Genomic DNA, 8134 nt, shown 5'->3' on the forward strand with positions numbered 1-8134 from the left:
AGAACTCATAGAAAAAGACAAAGTATCTCAAAGATGCTAACAGTGAACCTTAGGCCTTCCAAAAGATCTCCACATTGGAGTGGAAAACACAGACACAATATTTTCTCTGCTTTAGTTTTCATTTCCTCATAACATGGAAATAATTCCATCTGTAGCTGTACCTAGAATAGACAAAATTACGGTGCCCCATTGCTTGTGGCCTAATTAAAGTAGACTAAGAAAAGAGAAGTAAGCAACAATGCAAGCTGAAACCTGAAATTCAACAGTCCAAAGGTCACACAATGGCACATACTAACAATAAGCAACCAAGTGCATGTATAATCTGTGTCACAGTAATGATTATAACCAAGTGGTGAGAATGAAAAAAATCTGCTTAGGACATGTCTCAGAATTGGCATTCTGTCTTTGGAAGCTCTTTAATAACTGACCTCTCTCTTGGGTAGCAGAGGGGACCTTCCTCTTTCCTTTTGTCTTGGGCTCTGCCTCCCCTCCAGTCCTTCCATCCTCTTCACTGTCACCTCCCTAATAGCCACACTGGCTGGCTTCCTATGAACCAAAGCTTCCAAATGTCCTTCAGTGCTGGAAAATAAATAAAGCATTTGACACAGACACACATTGTTTCTGTTTCCTGGGCTGCTAATGATAAAAGTTGCCACCTTGATGTCCTCAAATAGAAACTGAAACTGTCTGCCATTTGTGTTTGTCTTTCAGACAATACAGTTTTTCTCCCTGCATTGTTCATCAACTCTTGAGTGTGTTTTCTCTACAAGAAAAATATTTTCTAGAACTGAAAGTTGTCAGCTTGTTCTGATTTCTATTACCACATATTAATTTGCAAGTTCTACAACTTCATATAAATGAAATTATGCAATATGTAGTCTCTGTGTCTGGTATCTTTCCCTGAGTATGTCTGTGAGACTTATTCATATTATTGTTTGTATCAGTAATTCTTTTTTATCACTAAGTATTGTTCTATTGTATGAATATACCACAGTTTGCTTATCTGATCTGTAGATAGATATTTCATTTATTTTCAATTTGCGGTTATTAAAGATGAAATTGTTTTAAACATTCTTACACGTGGCTTTTTGTGGACATGTTTTCATTTCTCTTAAGTAAATACCTAGAAGTTTGGGTCATGGAGTGGGTGTACCATTTAACTTTATAGGAAACTGACAAATGAATTTCCAAAGTGAGTATATTATTTTACACTCACACCAGCAATGGGACTTCTGGTTGCTTCACATCCTCATCAACATTTTTTTTCTGAAAGTCTTTAAAATTCTAGCTATTCCAGTGGCGTTTTATAGCATTTTAAAGTTTTCTGATTGTACACATAAGTAAGAATGCTAGATTCAATTCTTTTATTTTTTTGTTGGCCGGTAAGCAAAACTAGAAAAGGTACAAATTTTTCTTTAAAATTGCACTAAAAACACTAACCATAAAAAAGATTGATAAATTGAACTTAACTAAAATTAGGAACTCCTGTTCATCAAAAGATACTTTTACGGTAGTAAAAAGGCAAGGCACAAATGGAGAAACATTTTTAGATCTACCAAAAAATGGCTCATATCCAGAATATATAAAGAACCCCTACAAATAAATATAAAAAAGACAAATAGCCAAATTTAGAAGCAGGCAAGACTTGAACAGGCACTTTACAAAGAGAATACCCAAATGGTCCATTAGTTCATAAAAAGGTGTACAACTTATTTAATTCTCAGGAAAAGTCAAACTTAAATCACAATAAGATATTACTGCACACTGAATAGAAGGTCCAAAATTAATAAGATTGATAATACCAAGTGATGGCAAGGATGTGAAGCAATTGGACCTTTCATATGCATTATTAGTAGCAATGTAAATTGGTAAAGCCACTTTAAAACACTGATGGTAACTACTTAAGCTAAATAAGCATCTACTTAAGATAAACATGACCTAGCTATTAACTCCTAGGAAATAACCAAGAAAAATGAATGCATATGTGTTCCAAAGACATATACGAACTTGCCCATAGTAGCCTTATTCATAATAACTTAAACTGAAACCAACATTAATGCCTGTCAATAGGAGAAAGATATATCAATTGTAATATATTCATATAATAGAAAAATACACAACAATAAAAGTGAACTACAAAAAACATACAGTGACATGGATAGCTCTCACAGACTTGATGAGTGAAAGAAGCCAGACCCAAAATGACATATACTATATAATTTTCCTTGTATGAAATTCATGCACAAGCAAAGTTAATATTGCTTAGCTGTCAGAATACTTTTTATCTCTAAAAAGAGGGTATTGGGCCAGGCACGGTGGATCACACCTGTAATTCCAGCACTTTGGGAGGCCGAGGTGGGTGGATCACCTGAGGTCAGGAGTTCGAGACCAGCCTGGCCAACATGGTGAAACCCCACCTCTACTAAAAATACAAAAAGAAAGTAGCCGGGCATGGTGGTGGACACCTGTAATCCCAGCTACTCAGGAGGCTGAGGCAGGAGAATCGCTTGAACCTGGGAGGCGGAGGTTGCAGTGAGACGAGATCACACCACTGCACTCCAACCTGGGCAACAAAGTGAGACTCGATCTCAAATAAATAAATAAATAAATAAAGGGGGTATTGACTGGAAAGGGACATGAAGCAGCCTTCCAGAGTACTGAAAATGTTCTATATTTTGATCTGAGTCATAAAAATTCATCAAGTTATACATGTATAATTAGTGCACTTTATTGAATACTTAAATTTTTTTTAAACTAGCAAAGATTAAAGTAGATATATTGAGAATTTAAAATCAGGCAGTAAGGAATTAGTCCCTTAAAATATGTAACCCTCAGAATACTTAAGTGTTACAATTCTCTCCTCAAAATAGTAATTATTTATTTGCTTTCTAAATTGGGATGGAAAATATTCTGAATGGATGCAGTCTAGTTTGTAAACCATTGCTCAGAGACCTGGTTCTTAGGATCTTTTCAAGATGGCTTATTATCTCTGATATGTCATGACCTCATTTGGAAGGATTAGAAGCTCTTCAATGCCATTAACATTTTAATATTGGATTATAGCCTTCAAATTAACTCATATTTTTTCTGGTCACTTGGTTTCACCAATATAAATTTGGAGAAAATTACATTATAAACCATGCTTATGAGCTATAACCCTAATATTGAGATGCCAAGCCTGCAAGAAAATGGTAACATACTCAAGCATCCTGGCCAGAAAATACGGTTTGCAGCACCATGGTATGATGTTCATCCAGGTTTATGTATGTGTGTGTGTGTGTGTGTGTGTGTGTGTGTGTGTGTTTCTGTAGTCTGCTTTACTTTCCTTTTATAACCAATGTTTTGCAATTTAAAAAATATTTTTGTTCCTGTTGTCTTAGGTCTAAATAGGAGCAAAAACAATATTTAAAACTTTACTCAATTTTTTTAGATATCATTTCCCACACTTTCCCTTACGTTACATTAATGCCAATGCAAAAGAAACACACTGATTGGAGGGTGGAACAGCAGGGGGAAGAAGCAAGAACAAAAATCTTATTGGAATAGCAAGAAGCCCTTTTGAGGGACTAAAATGACAACAAAGAGATTATGATTTATAAATTATAATAATACTCATATTTAGCAACTCAACCATAGTATCAACATGAAACTGTATAAGTTTCATTTTTCCATAGAGGAAAGACTAAGGGCAAAATAAACCACATGAATAATGAAATTTCAAAATGCCTTTATAAGAACGTAAATTTTCCTTTTTTGTCACTATGACGGCCAATTCTGCTCATATTAGAGTGCTCACTCAAGTTTACCATGTAAATCCTTCCTTTGGAATACATGTGACAGTAAGCAAAGCAGTTTCTGAACATACTTGATAAGTTCTTACTGTATTGGGTAATGTAAGGTCTAGTGATGAAATATTTATTTGGTAGGAACAATTCTTCCTCCATTTGATAAATATGTTCTTCTTTGACTTTTGAGAGTGAACCTATAGCACTTTTTTCCTGGGGATTCCTGACTGAGGAAGACAGTGCTGATATGACTGGCTGGGGTGCAAATTTAAAATGGCAAATTTTATTCCACAGGAATCACATCCATGTCCCAGGCTTTCCAGATGGGATAGCCAGCCGTGCACAATAGGTCCCAATTTTGGTTACTCTGCTATGGACATGCTGAGTGAACCCTCACATATCTGGTGTAATGCATAAAAGTGAGGCTGCTACTCAGCAGGAGAGAAAAATTGACTTGATTTAAAATCACTGATTTTAAACAGGTGGGTTATATATTTATTTGCAAAAATGTCCAAAAGTGGGGTATTTACAGGGAACAAAAAACCTTGTATCACAGTACCTCAAAGAAAAAATATCCGTGTATCACAGAACATCCCTCAAAGCCACCAAAATAATGTGACAACTAATCGAGGGAAGGTTCCTCCCTAGGCAGGCCTTCACCATTTATTGTGAAATGATTGAGGTTGATTTTAGAACATGTTTTGCTTTTAGCAAATTTTTAAATTGCTTTAATTCTTTGCCTTGATTGTTTTGGTGACAGATTCTCAAGACATACTTGAAGGAACATTTGTTGAGGACATTGTGGGACATCGGAGTATAGTGACATGTTACATATTGTCCAAAACCAAGTGGTTTTTAAAGTTTTTAACAATATTTTTCATACTATACATTGTTCAGCTTACAAATGGAGAAATTTGTATTAATTATCTGAGATGCCCAAAGGGAACATTTTGTTAGATGAAGCTATGATCTGGATACGGTTTGCTTGTCCCCACTAAATCTCATGTTGAAATTCAGCCCCCAGTTTGATGGTATTGGGAGGTAGTGCCTAGTGGGAGGCATTTGGGTCACGAGGGTAGATCCCTCATGCATAGATGAATGCCCTCCCTTGGGACTGAGTGATTTCTCACTCCATTAGCTCCTGAGAGACCTGGTTGTTAAAAGAGCCTGGCACCTTTCCCCTCTCTCTCTCTCTTGCTTCCTCTCTCACCATGTAGTCTCTGCACATGCTGGCTCCTCTTTGCCTTTTGCCATGAAAGGAAGCTTTCTGAAGCCCTCAACAGATGGAAATGCTCAATCATGAACTTTCCAACCAGCAGAATTGTGAGCTAGTAAACCTTTTTTTCTTCCTAAATTTCCTAGCCTCAGGTATTCCTTGATAGTAATACAAAATGAACTAAGGCAGACGGGAATGTTACACTAAAGTAAAAGCAGAAACACACTTCCATCCACAGTTTCATGGGTACACAGACTATCACTTTTATATTTTTTTGTACTTTAACTTAATTTCTGACTCAAAATACCCATTTCAACAGGCTAATGGATTACTAAGCCTCTGTACTTCCTGTGGTGCCCCACCTTCTCGTCAATGTTGTATCGAAATGTTGACTGGAGGCAGGGGTGAGGAGGGCTTAGAATGACCATCTGATTTTCAGTCATGGCCCATGAAGCCTTCTGCTGAGTCATCGCCTATCTCTAACAACATCTCCACTGGAACAAGGACATAGTTTGCTACTTTCAACTGTAAAATGAACCACTGAGCCAATCAGAAGTTTGCTACTTTCAACTGTAAAATGAACCACTGAGCCAATCAGGTGTATGTGGTTTAATTTCCAAACTGACTCTGGTATAGCATCACATGACAGATAGCAGACCTGAGGGAAATAAAAATATTTTGCCAATATATGTATATATAACTATATATATAGAGAGAGAGAGTTACCAATTAGTTAAGTTCTCCTTAAGAAATTTAGAACACCAATTTCTGAGGATAAATTCCATTCATCAGGGCAAATACAGATTGCAGGTAGCCCTGGAGCTGAGAAATAGCTTTGATTTTTGGTAAACTTTGTGAGTCCACAGCTTTCTGATTGATCTTGTACTGCTCTGTTATCTTGTATTTCTCTTTTTCTGTGTCAAAGATCTCACTTTTTCTGATATCGGGTGAACTCCACCCCCGATATTCAATGTGGGTTCTTTTCTATTTCCCTAAGTGTTGGCTGGTCTGAGAAATAAAGGGAAAGAGTACAAAAGAGAGAAATTTTAAAGCTGGGTGGCTGGGGGAGACATCACAAGTCAGCAGGTTCCGTGATGCTCCCTGAGCCATAAAACCAGCAAGTTTTTATTAGTGATTTTCAAAAGGGGAGGGAGTGTATGAATAGGGTGTGGGCCACAGAGATCACACACTTCACAAGGTAATAAAATATCACAAAGCAAATGGAGGCAGGGCGAGATCACAGGACCGCAGGATGGGGTGAAATTAAAATTGCTAATGAAGTTTCGGGCATGCATTGTCGTTGATAACATCTTATCAGGAAACAGGGTTTGAGAGCAGACAACCCATCTGACCAAAATTTAGTAGGCAGAAATTTCCTCTTCCTAATAAGCCTGGGAGCACTAAGGGAGACCCGGGCTTATTTCATCCCTTTGTCTTTGGCCGTAAAAGACAGCCGTCCCCAAAGCAGCCATTTTAGAGGCCTCCCCTCAGGGACACATTCTCTTTCTCAGGGATGTTCCTTGCTGAGAAAAAGAATTCAGTGATATTTTGCCATTTGCTTTTGAAAAAAGAGAAATATGGCTCTGTTCCACCCGGCTCACAGGCAGTCAGAGTTTAAAGTTATCTCCCTTGTTCCCTGAACATTGCTGTCACCTTGTTCTTTTTTCAAGATGCCCAGATTTCATATTGTTCAAGCAAACATGCTCTACAAACAATTTGTGCAGTTAATGCAATCATCACAGGGTCCTGAGGCGACATATATCCTCCTCAGCTTACGAAGATGACGGGATTAAGAGATTAAAGTAAAGACAGGCATAGGAAATCACAAGGGTATTGATTGGGTAAGTGATAAGTGTCCATGAAATCTACACAATTTACGTTCAGAGACTGCAGTAAAGACAGGCGTAAGAAATTATAAAAGTATTAATTTGGGGAACTAATAAATGTCCATGAAATCGTCACAATTTATGTTCTTCTGCCATAGCTTCAGCTGGTCCCTCCATTCGGGGTCCCTGACTTCCTGCAACAATCAGGGCAAATACAGATCGCAGGTAGCCCTGGAGCTGAGGAATGGCTTTGATTTTTGGTAAACTTTGTGAGTCCCCAGCTTTCTGATTGATCTTACGCTGCTCTGTTATCTCACATTTCTCTTTTTCTGTGTCAAAGATCTCACTTTCCTGGTGTCTGGGCCTCCACAGCTGTAAATGTCAGTAAGATGTTTAGGAATTTTTACATTGCTGATATGAATTTTGGTTGAGGTGGCAATGACAAATTTCTGGTGTGTTCTTCGTAGCGGAACTTGATTGAGGACCAGAGGTCTAGTCACAAGTAACAAACCACTACCCAGCTGCTTCAGGAAAACCACCGTCTTGCCTCTATGGCATCCAGTGAAGATGATTAGAACAGTCCAGGGGGTAATGCTGGCTTGCAGCTTTCTCCCATGCGGACTGAATCCATGGCTCAACAGCTTTTGAGGCACATCTTCAGCAGGATAATATCTAGTCATTTTGAGAAGTTTAAGCACCCGGGTACCACCATTCTTGTCACTACCAACTGATTTTGTAACAGTTGCAAGAACCTTCTCCTTTTTCTTATCAAATTTGGATTTAGCAGCTGAGTACTTCCGCTTGTACATGGCCTTTCTGGAATACATAGCAGATCGGGAATATCTGCCAATTCTTCTGTCAAGGACAGGATAGCAGCTGCAATGGCACTTCCCCTGCTTGGCATTTTAGCCTCGAGGTAACTACCCTTTTCACCTTGCCACCAGCATCAGCCTTCTTGGCTTCGGGTTTCTTGTCTTTAGTATCTGGCTTCTCAACTTTTTCACCTCCATCTTGCAAGATGAGAAATAGCCAAAATATATTTTTTGACATATTTTGAAATGACCCTGCAAATCTGTCTTTTATGGGAGAAATTTGCTTCTGTAGAGAATCTTCATTAATACAGCCAGGTCTTTCCTGGATCTAGGAGAGATGAACTGAGAGTCTGACACCTTTAAGGACTGGAAAGAAACATTTACCATCTATTCTGTCTAAGGGCTGCTACCTATGAGGCTTCATCCACATTAACAAGGGCCTTGCCCCCCAAACTCCCTCATCTTAACTCAAGCATTCCTTTCTACTGACTTCAA

The 8134-nt window shown here is 38.2% G+C and overlaps 1 pseudogene; it reads right to left on the reverse strand.

Moving 5' to 3' along the window:
* Positions 1-5754: 5754 nt before the first annotated feature.
* On the reverse strand, positions 5755-7877 carry LOC104678091 (annotated as a pseudogene).
* Positions 7878-8134: the final 257 nt, after the last annotated feature.

This window comes from Rhinopithecus roxellana, chromosome 7 (assembly GCF_007565055.1).
Source record: "Rhinopithecus roxellana isolate Shanxi Qingling chromosome 7, ASM756505v1, whole genome shotgun sequence".
NCBI lineage: Eukaryota > Metazoa > Chordata > Mammalia > Primates > Cercopithecidae > Rhinopithecus > Rhinopithecus roxellana.